This window comes from Pempheris klunzingeri, chromosome 15 (assembly GCF_042242105.1).
Source record: "Pempheris klunzingeri isolate RE-2024b chromosome 15, fPemKlu1.hap1, whole genome shotgun sequence".
NCBI lineage: Eukaryota > Metazoa > Chordata > Actinopteri > Acropomatiformes > Pempheridae > Pempheris > Pempheris klunzingeri.
Window position 1 is genome coordinate 14,943,577 of NC_092026.1, and position 16,047 is coordinate 14,959,623.

The following is a 16,047-nucleotide window of genomic DNA, read 5'->3' on the forward strand; positions in this document are numbered from 1 at the left end:
AAAGTTGAATCTTGTACATAGACATTCTGTTGTGAATACAGCTGTGCTAATGGCTCTGGCTCTGTTCAGTGACCTGCTTCCAGCCAAAAGTTCCTGGAAACACCCATGTGTACCAGTGGCTCCAATAAAAGTAATTCCCTCAAACTAATCCTTGGAAATGACAGCTTTATGCTTTCTTCAGTTATTGAATAAAGAAGATCAAGTTGTGTGAACATGTTGCATCTGTTGGTTGTCTACACGCAGTGTGTCTTTTTGTGTCTCAAACAATTACAGTAAAGTACACAAGCACTCTGCAGAATCACTTGAAGCACTTGTACTTAAATGAACAATCAAAGAAGCAATGTCTGTGCTCTATGTTTTATTGTTCAAAATGCCAGCATATGTCAGCCATCCGTCTTTCTGTCACCTGTGCTTGTTTTCTAAGTAAGTCGCAGCAGAGAGAAGTAATAGCCCGTCTCTCCCCGCCGTTTCACCTCAGTGGGTGCAAACTGTCCACAGTCGTTTCCCTTTGTTTGCCTCGGCCACTTTTCTTCCTTTCCCTTACTTTGTCCAAGGACACCCCTGCTGTGCTGCACTGTTCACTCGCAGTTACCTCTGCTCTGACAGATGGCATTAGGTGACTGAGTTTTCCCACCCCCATGAAAAGTGCATTACTTTTCATTTTCAGCTGCCTGTGACCCACCACGCTGCTAAACGACTCAACACAATCAAAGAATTCCATGCTCCTCCCTTTCAGCTTCTTTTTCTTTGTAAACTGTGACTTTCCCCTCCCCAACTCCTGTTATATCAAGGCCACTGACGTTTAGATTAGATTTTAGATAGACTTATGTTAAATACACATATCTATACGTTTACTTATACAAGTGTGTGTGTGTGTGTGTGTGTGTGTGTGTGTGTGTGTGTGTGTGTGTGTGTGTGTGAGACTTAAACCGTATTTTGTACATCTGTAATATGGTGTGACAGTGTGTAATAAATGAACTTCTGCATATTAGAAACAATACAGGAGAATGAAATTTGCTAAAATCACAGTTGATGTTACGAATTTTCTAACTTTACAGTAGATCAGTTTTCTGTTGTAGCTATATCTTTGAGAAAAATAAATTGTTTACAAAAACACAAAAACAAATTAATACAGTGAATGAAATGTTGATATCATAAATTACAAATGGCACAGTTAGTATTATTGGGAACATATTCTTAAAATACAGAATAAATAATGAATATTTGTTTTGATTTAAGTGGTTCAGTGATTTAAGCAGCTCAGTGACAAGGCAATAGGTGTTACAGTAATATTTTCCTCTGCCCTGTTGTTATCATTCCCCGTGTTGAAGCAACAATAAAAACATCGGATTTGGTCCTTGTTGGATTGAAAATCTGATTGTCTGAACTGGTGCGTAATCTATCCAGAATCTTTTTTCCTGTCAGACAGAGAGCGTAGTGATTACGTTGGGCTGTGAAGATCTGAAATAATTCAATCTAAGTGGGTAACTGTTTCTTCCTGGCCCAGGACCATCCGTTTCGAGGAAAAGAAATAGATTCTATTGGCAAAAACTTGAAATCAGAGTCATCTTTCTTAATCTCTTCCTGGCTTCTTGGAAACGTCCTGGCCTTTTGGAGGGAGTAATGAGCTCACAGGAGAGTTTGATGATCCATGTCCTTGCCCTTTGCTCCAAATACAAGATGTGCCTGACTGCAGCCTCCCTCCATATTCAGTGAGAAGCCAGGCTGATCATTTCCTGCTTCTTAGCTGCCTGAGGCGCAGCAGTTTTAAGGCTTATTTATGAATAAAGTTGATAATTGTATATCAAACGGAAACAGATTTAGACAAAAAGGATAGTTACTGTATGTTTTTCTCCAGAAATTTGTTGCTTTCATTTCTGTCACTGTAACAGCTCAAAGCTCTTTATCTGTTTGAATTGCAGATATCTGGTTGATATGATTTCCTATTTATGAGGAAAATCTCATTCACATAATCAAATATTGTGTGGGCTGTTTGGAAGAAAAACAGGGAAAAAGCTTTCTTGAATTCTCATAAATACAGAATTGCCTAAAACAACCGCTCCTCCAGTGTGGGGTTTTCACTTTAATACAAAATCAATAAAGAGTGTCACAGTAACTGATATTTTGTAGCAATTGCGCATTGACTGTGAATTATATCTCAGCTGATCAGACCTCAGCAGGTGAAAGAAGCACATAGCACACCACGGTCTGTAAAGTTAATTGAAGACTTACCCCAGTTGTTTCCTAATGACCCAGGAACTTAAAAACAACACACAGAAACACACACACACACACACACACACACACAATGACCTGGCTACCACTGCTGCATCAGTCATGTTTGTGGAGACGGGGCTGTAGCTCATTAACTGTGGTCAGTCAGCGTGTGCCCACACGTGTGTGTTTGGCCATGATGCCTTGTCTGGGTGATTAATAACGCTTTCTTCTCTGCACTAGGTTGTGATATGAGTTTCCTATTGTTGGACACATGACCTCAATTACCACGCCAGGGATCAGACACGAACAGCCAGAAAGCCACTGCTGCTCCGTTCATGTTGCAACAGTTTATTGCGGCGGGCACATGCCTTTGATTGGAAAACATAAAGACATTTAAAAGCTGTTAGAAGCAGCTTTAAGTTATCACGTGGAAATCCAGTTAATGCAATAATTGCTGCTGGTTATAGGGCTATACGGACTAATGGTTTTCATATAATCCCATCTCTACTGACTACCTGTGAAATTCACCCATGCGGTGCTCCACTTCCTCCAGCCTCATATAATTCTGGCTGAACTGAAGTATTGAATGCTGCACTAATCAATATCCTTATATTGACGGTGAGTCAAAAGTCTCTTTGTAATGCAAGAAGTGTCCCATGTGATGAATTCACCAAACAGTTTCCTGTAGCTCTGTAGAGTATTTCACTGTCTTTTCGCTCATTGTCTCGGTTTTTCATTTCGCAACTTTACTGTTTTAATTCACTCTCACTGCTGTCATCATTGTCGTTTCCAGCAGCTGGCACCTTGACACCTGCCCAGCGTCAAAGGCAGGCACAGTTAGCGACAAACTATGAGGAGTCATTGAATGGTTTGAGTATGAAGATGATGTGAATCATACTCTGTGGCCTTCAGTCACCTGATCGCAAGAGTGGTATTCCACGGACCTGCTAAAGAGCGCTGAAACTGTACTGAACAAATTACTAAGCAACTTTATGTTGGTATTTTCTCTGTAGTTTTTAATGACATATTCTCCATTGTTTACTTGCAAGATGTGCTTCAAGAGCTGCTGTCGAACTTCAAGAACTTTTAAAATACAGATATCTCAAGATTGTGTTCCTTTACTTGCGAGAAGAATCTCGCTGTCATCGAATACTGCGTGGGCTGCTCAAAAACGCTCTTAAAATGGGGATAGTACCAAGGCATCTCAAAGTGCCTTCAGAGAATACAGAGTGAGTGTGAATATGATTAGCCTTATTTAGCTTCCCTCGTCTCCTGTTCACTTCATGAACTGTCACATGGAAAATTTGCGAAGACCAGTTAGAATGTTTTTGTAGATATTTTTATCCAACATGGTTTCCTGTAAACACGTTACCATCCCCAAAAGAAGAGCAACTTCCAGTACAGTAGAAAAGCAGTTAAATATTAGAAGAAGAATTGTGACTAAGTCTCAAGTAATAACACACAGAGCATCTGATCCAACATGGAGGAGTAATTACACCTTCCTCAACATTCACCCTCAACACAGCTTCAGCCGAGGAACTGAGTCATTGTGTAAAGGGTTAGAAAGAGCGCAGTATTCTTACACTCCAACTAAATAAATCATTTTGTATTACTTTTTTTTTTTATCACTGCCACAATACTGAGCCATAGCAAATATATGTCAGGGAATTATAATTCCAGCACCACTGTAATTACCACTTAATACAGACTCATGATATTTCTATTATGACTTAATACAGTAACCAGATATCTCATCTACAGAAACAACATCTGGAGTGATATTTTAATAGAGTCCTCATCAGACCATCATTGATGAATAATACATAACTAAATAATAACTCAATGTAGCAGGAATGCTATTAAAACCTATTAGACTTGGATTCAGTGTGCTGCCTTTGCACACGAGTCTTAACAGTGGTGCCTTTGCAGAACCATATAAACAAATGATGGCAATATCTTGTCATACTTTAATGGTCGCTGGATGTTATGATATCCATGGTTTATACTGTAAAGAGCTCGTCTGCTGTGTTGCTGCCGATTTTGTCCTGCTTGGCAAACTGTGTTTTTATAACCTGCTTTAATATGAAATCCATCAATGTCAGTGTAGTTGTTTGTCTCTCTGCACTGATAAATGTGATATATTTCTTAATAGAGGCATTACACTACATTACAATCAATGCATTCATTTAGCAGATACTTTCGTCTTAAGCAACTGACACTTTTAGGACATCTGTTCCGTGTGAAAGTGTCCCACTTATGTTAGAGTCTCTAACAGCTGATCATTAGGTTTATGTAAAATATGAAGAAATTATTGATATGATATGATTAAAAGCAGTTATTTGTAACCACATTGGAACAACATTTTACGGTGGCAGCTGCCACAAAGGTCTCCAGAAATTAGTTGGATAAATGGTTTTGTTTGAAAATGGCAGAACGACTGAGAATGAGTTTTTTTAGATGGACCCAAGCATTTTCTAAATCACAAACATTCAAATTGCTGCATCAGGATTGTGAAGATGTTTTTTTTTCTTTCTTCTTTTTAACTGATGAGATTTTCTCCCAACCTCTGTCAGCTTTCTGTAACAAGAAGAGGGTCTGGCCACATGAGATTAGACATAAAAAAGCAGAAAAAGTGGGTATTTAAGCAATGAGCAATCCTCCCAGGAGGACGAGATAGCCACTGTGACAAAGAAAAAAGCCCCCCCAAAGCATGTAAGCATTTCATCAATAAGTAATAAGTAAATTAAGGATTTTTATGGAATGTCTAACAATTATCCTCTTATTTTCTTGTTTTATTGTTTACTCTCCTACAGGATAGATATTTATACAGTGCAGTATTTCATCAACAAAGCCAAGTCATCCTTGAGCAAAATAGTTGAAGTGTGGTCTTTTAGAGAAGTCTGTGGAAACATTTACGAGCCTCAGCTCGATGTCTTTTTTTTTTCCCTGACCTCCTTTTCTCTACCTCCAAACCTTACTGTAGTTGTGAGAGACAGGTGAGGTCAAGGAGTGACAGTAAATCATGAATCCAGCGGAGTGGGGAGGGCAGAGAAGGTGAAAGAGGTGCAGAAAAGCCTGAATCATTAGACAAACGATGGAAGGAGAGCTGCGTGGAGAAAATGCAGACTTGCCAAAAAAATGAAGAGTAGGAGTTTGGCGAGACAATAAGATGGGAATAAGAAAAAGAGAAGAGATGACAGCAGAGGAGGTGAGAGGAGCAGATTAAAAAGAATAAAGAATGGGTATGACAGGGAGGAGGAGGAGCGGTGGAGATGCTGCGGGGAGGGGGTGAGCAGTGGAGCAGCTGTGGTATGGAGGCAGCAGAGACGATGTGAGGAGGTGTGGGTGGAGGTGTTGGAGGAGATGTCATCTGCCTCTCCGAGGAGGAGGCAGGGTGATAAATGTCTTCTGCTTGTTCAGTTACTCGACAATTACAGACAGACGTGGAGCAGATGTCTCCTAACTTGAAAAACCTTTTTTTCTTGAAAGTGTGCCTCCACGTGTGAATCCGTTTGTGCATTTGTTTGCGCTCGCCCGTACCAAGCGCACGAGTGCGTGTTTGTGCTTATGCTACAATTTGTAATCATGAGCGCCTGTGTGTGTGTGTGTGTGTGTGTGTCCTGGCGATTCTGTAGCAGAAGGATTGAAAAGACTCTAATCCAACTCGTCAAGTCTAACAAAGTGGAACTGCTCCAGCAGCTAAAGTTGAGGTTGGAGATGAGAAACAGATTGTCCAGCTGCTCTGCCACAGAACGGGTTGATATTGAGCCTCGTCAGCACATTCACTCTCAAGAACTCAACTCACCAGCGCATACAGAGCCAAGAGTGTATCAGTTTACATGCAGCAGGATTACAGAAATCACATTACCACAGGATTATCTGAAAATAAAGACAGACAAAGAAACATGCTACTGGCACCGAGGAGTCACTTATCAAATTGCAGGTACTTTAAGGGATGACACACTGGTGCTTCTTTACATAATGCAGGCTCACGTTAAGAGACTTGGGAGCACAAAGTGCGCTCCATGTCAGCTTGTGGGTTTATTTATTAAGCTGTTTTTTTGGTCTCATTTGAACAGCTGAAATCTGATCACGATGACATGATTTCAGTATTAAACAATGAGCCGATTATATTGAAACAACATGAACTAATATAGTCTCCTATAACAATAGCATAGACTCAACTGCTGGGCTTAGCATATTTAGGTATGTGAGCTACTGTATACTGCATTTCAGAGGAAGATATTCTACTTTTGACTTTACTACATTGATCTAACAGTTGTAGTTTTTAATTACTTTTCAGATGAGGAATTTACATTAAGAAAAAAAAAAACAATATAATACTTACAACTTACAATACTTACAATATAGTACATACAATAAAACACCAACTTGTGCACCCTTACAAAATAAGTGTGTAGTAAAAGCTTTTCAGATGCATTAGTATGAACGCTTTGTGTTGGAGGTTTGCTACAGAAGCTCTCTGCATTCACTGAGGAAAAAAACACAGGGCCACTTTATCTCATAATTATGACTTCCATATCGCACATATAACAGTATCTCATAATTGCCTTACCTAATAATTACCTAGATCCTAATCCTAATTATAAGATCTGTATCTTGTAATAATGAGATTTCGAACCAGTCTATCCTTATAGGATGTGCTGATGTAGCAGTCAGGTCTGGAAGGGCACGCAGATGCTGTGTCTGAAATCACTATCTGAAATCCCAAACTACTACATAGTGCACCGTACGCCATTTTATCTAACTGTGAAACTAATGCGCTATGTAGTGTCCTCAAAAACTCCCACAATGGAACAAAAAAAGTGGAGCCCGTGGCATGTGCACTACTTTCTGCCAGCAATCCCACGGTGCAGCGTGCCACGTGTCGTTTTGGTGCAACGCTGGTCAGTGCTACACCTGTTAGTCATGATGAAGTGGTCAAAATGTCACTTTACCTCCGACTGTAGAGTAAACTAGAGTATATGTCATGAAGGGTGACTGATTTCAGACACAGTGAAGAGTTGTAACCGAATACTAACGGCTTGGTGCTGAGACATGAACGTGCAGTGAGCAGTTCAAAAGAGACAGTTTCTGTGTTTGTGGGACCGAGCGATGATGACACACAGATCACGTTCATGTAGCCTAAGATGAGTCAGTGACATCATTTTCCAAAGCCTCAAATGAAGCAGGAAATAATGGTGATCACTGCTGACCATGCTGGGCTTTTTTTATTAACTATGCAATCTGTATCTCATAATTATTAGATGCAGATGTGATTACATCTGCCTTTTTTCCCACTGTGGAGAAGTTTCTTTAGTTTGCCAGTACACTGATTGCCATTAATGACTCATTCCTCAATCACGATCCTTTATGAACTACCCTTACTGAGACTTTTATACGGCAAGGCTTGTGTGCAAGATGGACTTGATGTGTTACCCAAGCAATGCATTCAAAAACACAGCACCACGTGTGTTTGCTTGCTCTACTATGTTCCAAAGCTTCATCTACATTTGTAACGCACACACTGTGTTTGTCGGTAATGTCATGATAATGCTAACTTGCATATATGTGGCGAGGCATGAGGAGGGTATACACTCTCCTCCAAAAGTATTGGAACAGTAAGGCCAGTTCCTTTATTTTTGCTGTAGACTGAAAACATTTGGGTTTGACATCAAAACATGAATATGAGACAAGAGATCAACATTTCAGCTTTTATTTCCAGGTATTTACTTCTGGATCTGATACACAACTTAGCACCTTTTGTTTGAACCCACCCATTTTTCATGTGAGCAAAAGTATTGGAACATGTGACTGACAGGTGTGTTTTGTTGCCCTGATGTGTCCTTATTATTATTATTATTCAAACAATAAATAGTGCTGAATGTCTACGTTCAGTTTCAGATTTGGGTTTTGCCTGTGCAGACTGCATTTATAGTTAGAGGCGTAACCAACAAGAAAACCAGAGAGCTGTCCATGGGTGAAAAACAAGCAATTGTGAAGCTGACAGAAGATGGAAAATCAATCACAGTCATTGCACAAACATTGGTCTCACTGTTCCAATACTTTTGGAGGGGAGTGTATACAGTATAGAGCAAAACAAATTAGAAAAATAACCTCATCATCAATTGTACACTGCCCGTCCAAAAAAAAAAAATATATATAATAAATATTTTGTTGGACCATCTTTAGCTTTGAGTATGGCACGTATTCGCCGTGGCATTGTTTCAATAAGCTTCTGCAATGTCACAACATTTATTTCCACCCAGAGTTGCATTAATATTCCGCCAAGATCTTGTATTGATGATGGGAGAGTGGCTTGTACGGTAGGCACTAGGCATGATGGGAGCATCACTTCATCCGCCTCTCTTCTTACCCTGATGTGCCCATCACTCTGGAAACAGGGTAAATCTGGACTCATCAGACCACATGACCTTCCTCCATTGCTCCAGAGTCCAATCTTTATGCTCCCTAGCAAATTGAAGCCTTTTTTTCCGATTAGTCTCACTGATCAGTGGTTTTCTTCTTCTTCTCTCAATCCCTTGAGTTCCCTTCGCACTGTGCGTGTGGAAATGCTCTTACTTTCACTATTAAATATAGCCATGAGTTCTACTGTTGATTTCCTACGATATGATTTCACCAAACGTTTAAGTGATCTCCCATCACGATCATCCAAGAGTTTCTTCCGACCACATTTCTTCCTCGAAAATGATGGTTCACCACTATCCCTCCAGGTTTTATTAATGCGTTGGACGGTTCTTAACCCGATTTTAGTAGTTTCAGCAACCTCCTTAGTTGTTTTCTTAGCTTGATGCAGGCCCATAATTTGACCCTTCTGAAACAGATTAACACCCTTTCCACGACCACAGGATATGTCTTCCAACAGGGTTGTTTAAGAAATGAGAAGCTACTCACCGCATCAGCCAGGGTTAAATAAGTTGTTGCCAGCTGAAACATATTCATCACTGCAGTAATTATCCAATGGGAGGCTCTTACCTATTTGCTTAGTTAAATCCAGGTGGTGACTTTTTTTTTTTGGACAGGCAGTGTATCTGCTCCGAGGTAACTGAGTCTCCCTCCCCAGGTCTGAGTGCACACTTCAGATGTTATGTTGCAAAAGCAATGACCTCTCTTAAGTGACGATGAGACTGAATGTGCACATCACATAATCTTTAGAGAGTCCATTTTTGTCTGTATTAATATTTTTAGACAAATACAATGAAATGTCTGGTGTGAGATTGTTTTACTGTAGACTGGAGGTACGTAATTCAATGTCCTGAGTCAGATCCTCATGAAATGTTTCAGTCAGATTGTGAGCTGCACAGAGCACAGATGTGGTGCTCACAGGGACATTCAGTACAGTTCCATAAACAAGCACGGATAGTTATCCCATATGCTCGTGCGCTCACACGGAGACGTGCACACACACTCACACACACACAGACACAGAAAAGAAGGGCAGGCTGCCTTAAATCTGCTATCTACCAGACAGCTGCAAGTCATTTTCCTTGCTCAGCAAAACACCCATTTTAGACAGGTTTGTTTCACCAAAAGTGGAAGCCTAAAAAATATCATAGGGAATGAACAGTCTGTCTGAGTCAGCTTAGTGTTTGATAACTTGGGGCGTTTTAAGTTTTTAGGGAAGGGATAGGGGTGATAGGGAGACGCTTGCTGCTATGAAAGCAGTATTTTAAAGCCAAAAAATGTATTTATTTTTTCTACAGCCCTATAAAGTTTTGCAAAATATATATATATGTATATATATATATCTTGTGTGTGTGTGTGTATATATATATATATGCACAGTACACAAATAAATGTAATGGTACACTAAATTCCCAGCTATGTTTTCAGTACAATGGAGATTAATAAAGAGATTGGCTTTCTTTTCATTTGTAAATAAATCATTAAAAATTCGGGCACATAAACATGTATCTGTCCTGATATTTGTGGACATAGTGAACGTTTGCGTCAGCGAATTTAAACCACCACTACATCCTCGCCAGGAAAACAACAGCTCAAATATTCAAATGCTTAAAATGAATTATGCTTACATTTTCCTGATAAGGACTTCTTGACATCCCTGCCTCCTAGAAATTAAGTTTACATAACGCATTTCTATTTGCATGAGAGAACGTGTTTTGTCAGCAGTGTAATGCCACCCTGACTAGTTTTCTTTTTATCAGCATAATGAAGGAACAATGTTGATGAAGCTATCTGCTATGTTGCAAAATGTTGATTCAACAACTTATTTCATTAGTTTTCCTGCTAAATCCACATTTACAACAGAATAGCTTACAGCCTCTAAAGCCAGGTTAAACGTGGTTATGTGAAGGAACACACAAGCATGGCTTATGGGGAAATAATGTCCTGTCAGTTAAATATTGAAGCATGAGACAAAAGTGTGTTTGCTTTATTAATATTTACCAAAGCTGTGATCCTTTGCTGACCGTACCTGATATCCTTTTGCTGCCTGAGTCCAAGCACACACCGGACTCAGGATGTAAACTGCAGCCTCCAGTGTAACCAGCAAAACAAATGAGTAGTATAAAAGTGTAATTTCCAAAAGACGGGTTTGTCTTGAAGCTTGGTGAATTGAGACTTTTGTCTTTTTAAGCTAAAGGCAGAAACAGTGTTGCTGTAGTTCCCCTAAATCTGGGGAATATGAATCTTTGTTCCAATCGATTATTTGAGATTAATTACATTTTCTTTTTTTCAAGATTGAAGCTTGTAATAATGAATATTTAAAAGTATAGTCACAGAATGAATGTAGAATCAACACAAATGAAGTAATTTGAATACAAATACTATTGTTTAATGCCATCTTTTTTTTTTTTTTAACAGATTCTTTCCTGTGAACTACAGATTTAAAAAAAAAAAAACCCATCAAGGCTTCAAAACTGGCTGTCAGCTTGCAAAGGCATCGTTCTTTAATGCACTGACAGAAATAATAACAAAACCCAGGCCAGTATGTCAAAATACCAGGCGAATTTCCAAGACTATTAAAATTAGATATCAGCTTAGAGGGAAAGCATTTTTACATACACTAAAAACACATCACGTCCATAGCATATGGCCTCTAATGTGCAAAATCAGACTGACACAAACCACCGTACGATATCCAGGGCTTCAGTCCTATCTACTATCTCTTATTCCACGGTCTTCTGGGTACAGGTTTTATGTGTGGGCTGAATCAACAGAGCGCTGTGCCAAGTTCACACACTCAGAAACACAGAAACAAACAGGGATGCATAGGAGATGCAAGGGAGAGGAAGAAAGCAAGGAAAAACTGAAGGTGTGGCCATGACTGTGATATACACACATGTACGTCTGTGTGTGCGTGTGTGTGTGTGTGTGTGTATATGTACATACACAGTACATATACACACACATACATATATACATGTCTGAGTGATTTGGCATTTTTTAGTACAGGAGAAGACACACGGCTTCTCTTAAACTCAAGGAAACGTCCCAGTGAGACAAAACCCAACCTGTCTTCACCTTCACGTCTTGTATGTGAAATGCACTACTCACTGAAGTACAGGCGGCGTGCCAGTTGTGATTCATTATGTGCTGTAGCCCTCCTTGTGTTGTTCAGTATTTTCTAATCATGTCCTGCATGATCTGTTTGAGTCGAGCCACTCCAACATGCGCTCTCCTCCACAGACATTTAATTCCGCTCTCAGCCAGTCAAGGTCGTCCCACAGATGAAATTTAAACATTTTATTCTCCTTGGCGGCAACACGTAGAGGAGGAGACGGAGGAGTGGTGGTGGTGGAGGTGGTGGTGGTGGGGGGGCAGTCGGCCTGGCTTCACCATCACTCTCCCATCGTTCAGCACTTCCTCTCTCTCTCTCTCTCTCTCTCTCTTATTATTCTTGGTTTTGCTCTTGCCAGAAAAGGAACATTTTGACCTGTTTACTTTCTTCTCTGTTATTTCTTTTTCTTCTTTTTTCATTTTTCTAATCTTTCTTCTCTCCCTCTTTAAGTCCTGCCTGCAGGGAATTCTCTGTTAAATGTTCTAACTCTTGCATTATTCACACTCCTGCATTTTTTCTATCATCTTACTTGTGCCTGTTCCGATCTTTCCCCTCTCTTTTTGTTGGTCATGACAGGTTAGACAGCAGATATGCAGGGAAAGCTTTTGTGTTTGGACCTGAGCTGTTTTGGTTCTTCGCTTGGGGGTGGAGCAGTGAACTTTTTTTTGACACATTTGATGCAAGTATGACTTGACTACCAGTGGAGTAGAAATAATGTGATGATATATTATATTTTACTATAACTCTGTCATAATTTAATACTGTGTGAACCTTTGTGAACTAATATATTGCAATGTATTAGAGCGTGCTGAATAGATTTGGTCTACATTGATCGTGGACTCACAACCTCATATGAAAGTAGCATTGATGAGAACCAAGAGATAGCACAGGACACAAATGCCAAATTAAAGGCACTGCACGCAGTTATTCTGGTTTATAATAGCTGTACTCAGGTTCAACTTGGGTGGAGATAAGTGGGCAGTTATGTGTTGTCACTGACATCAATGCACCAATAAAAATGATAAAGTTGTAAGTTGTTATGAGAGCGTTAATTAAGCACAGTCTGTCCATGCCCACGGAGTGCTGACAGGACGTCTAATAAACACGAGTGAAAACCTTTAAAAGTGGTGCATCTTCTCAGGCTTTGGTAGCAAGAGGCAATTATTGAACTTGTAATATAATGATATCTTCAAATTCTTTATTTGTACCTTGATTTCGATTGGCCAGCTGCATAACCTTAGTCTGACTAATGCAGTTTGAGATACGCAAACAGACACGTAGCTGATCTTGATATTACAGTACACCGTGTTGTCAGTGCACATGTATATTTGGTTTCATGAACATTTTGTCTCAGTGATTCACTGAGTAATACATAGATCAGGAATCATGGTTCACATTAAGAATATCAGATCAAGTCCTTGCCTGAAGGTCTAAGACACAGCAGGTTGATTTCCTGTGTAACTCCGGACTGAATTTCAGTTCAGCTTACAGGCAGAAATACTTTTTTATTCTTAGATGTGCGTGCTGTGTAGCCACACACAAAGAAAACTAACCCATATTAGAAGAATTCATAGTGTACAACAACACAACTTATCAAATAAAAACACCACTGAAAGACTTGCTCTCCAAAGGTTATGAGTAACGTCACATGCAATTTTTATTAAATGTCTGCATTTTATTGGAGCTATAGACATTTTAGCTGTGTGGCTTCTTCTAGATCTGGTTTCCACCAAACTACAGGGAAAACATCTAGCTTCAGCTGCTACGCGTTTGACGTCCTTCACCGGATAATTATTAGATTAATTAATTACTTTTAAATGCTTGCCAGATGGTGTACAAGGGCTTCATCAGAGATCGTTTGCTGAAAAAAAGCTGTCTCCTGTGGCTAAAGTAGCTGAATGCTTTGCAGAGCTGCAGGACTGGCTGATAATTCTCTGTGGCTTTGTTCATTTGAGCAACCCCTTTCACATTACAAGTAGTCATAGCGAAGTTTTGGAACAGTGTAATCAACAGTGGGATAAAGCACATCTTCATGGTCAAGTTCTTCATGAAACGTGTGACCGTAATATTGAAAGAGGTCCTAATTGATTCAGCGGCTGGTGTCATTCAGTTGCTGCTTCTTTTGAGTTCTGTTGACAGAAAGTACATAAAGAGGAAAGCTGGTAATGTAAGTACTTATAGTTTATACACATACACACACACACACACACAACCTAAAAACATTACACATTTCAGTCTTATTTGTGCGATGTACAGAGACTGTCTCAACATTCCTGTGTATTAAATGCTAAATCCCTGCTGTTGCTCTGCTCCAGCTACCGCTGCCACCGACCGCACAGTCCTACACCCCATCCTATCAGTCAACCCAATTTTCTCGACCACCAGCTTCCTCCCGGACAATCCAGTGCAGACACTTATGAGCGAACAGGCCATTTGTCCAGTGTAACATGGCCCCTCTACTGCTCTGAGCTCCAAACTACAGTATTAATGACTTCTTTCCCCATTTATAACCCCCCTCTCTCTGTGCCTCCCTCTTTCTCTCTGGACTTAGTGTATGTTTCCAATAGAAAAATCCAGTTTCTTTGATATGCAGAGGAAAAAATGAACCCAATGTTGTTTCCTCTATTTAGTCTGATCGCAGCAGGAAACTGGTCATTCCAACCTGAAAAGCAAAAAAAACCAAAAAAAAAACCTGTCAACATTTACTTGTGGCTTTCCTGTTTTTCTCATAATTTTCAACCCTAAATGTGTTTGGTGAAAAACACAAGTGTTATCTTGGCATTTCCTATAAATCACATTAGTTTTCCGGTGGATTTGTGGAGGCTGGCAAACTGCAAGAGTTTGGTGGACCCAGCCTTCCCTCGCTTTCATTAACTAGGGATTAGGTAAACCCTGTCTGTGCACTGCGCTAGTACACTCGTTCATTTACAATAGTGTGTGTGCGCTTTGAAGGCATTTTCTCAACTTACTGAGTCTAGCTGGTCTATGATTTAATGAGGACGTGTGACAGAAATATCTTTCCCATAGAGAGACAAAAAGTCAGAAAGAAAGAGTGAGGGAGGGAGAGAGAGAGAGCAATATCAAGGACAGTTGGAGAGATAACTGTAAAGTTAGCTGGGGCGTCTTAGTGGTAAATCCATCGCCCTCCCCAGTGTCTTCACAAATGTCTAAAAGCAGCAGCTTTGCCAGCTTTGTAATCTTCTGCGTGACTTAAATCCATTTTAATTTGCAATCAAGGCACATTATTGAGCTGCGTGTGTTTTGATGTTGCAAATTCTGTCTTTCTGCATGGGATTTGTGTGTATCCGTCGCACAAGTGAACCTTGGCAAATATCACTGCCTCTTCTAGCGCTCATTGTTATGACGATCACATATCAAAAGCAAACCCCCACAAGTAATAACCATTGACTCACTGTTCTCTCAGCAAGACTATGCCACTTTTAAAGAAGAGATGAGATGTTCTCCCTGTTACAAATGGGAAGTTGAATCAATGAGCAATAAAACACCTTTGCTCAATTGAGTTCATGAATGGAACACATGTACTGTACATATATACTAGAGAAATCACCCACCACGTTAACTTTCTAGCACGGTAGCTTTCATTTAATGTGTCCTTATCTTTAAACAAGAACATGTGTTTTGTCCTGTATCTTTATTTGCTGAATGGGCTAACTTGCACTGTTAATGTGTATGGTCCCAGCATGACTTGACGCCATCCCAACTGTCAATCAAACACAGATAGCAGCGAGCTAAAAAAAAAACCCTTAAATATCAGCCCTTACCTAGAGATATACATGCACCACATAGAGCGTGTTCAAACCCTTTGCATCATATTATACACTTAAATGTCACATCAGAGAATAAGACTTTCATATATAAGAGCTGGATAAAGTTCATCTGATTGTTTATTATTTATATCTTGTTATATATTATTGAACATGATTTAGCGAAGGACTTTGCAAGTGTTTACGCTGCTGAGATTGAAATTTGGCATCACATCAACAAAACGTACAGTCTGATTTATTGATTTCAAATTGCCACATGAAGGAAAAACATATTTCTACATGGTGTTGCCCACAGCTATGGGACTTTTTCTTCATGCATGAAGCTGAGCTTAACTAGTTCAGTATTCTGTGTTCTTCTCCCTCTCAGCAGGCAGCATGTATGAGGAACTTGACCTCCTGTTCAACGCGTTCCTCACTTTATACTTTAAACTCAGCTGTGATTAGACAGAAGACCTCACACGCACAGTGAAACTGGAATCAATTAGACTATGTTCAACATTCTGC

At 39.8% G+C, this 16,047-nt stretch overlaps 1 protein-coding gene across 1 annotated transcript in view; it reads left to right on the forward strand.

Annotated features, from left to right (window-relative positions):
* Positions 1–16,047, forward strand: part of astn1 (astrotactin 1) — a 332,257-nt gene that overhangs the window by 204,481 nt on the left and 111,729 nt on the right. The window lies entirely within an intron of this gene.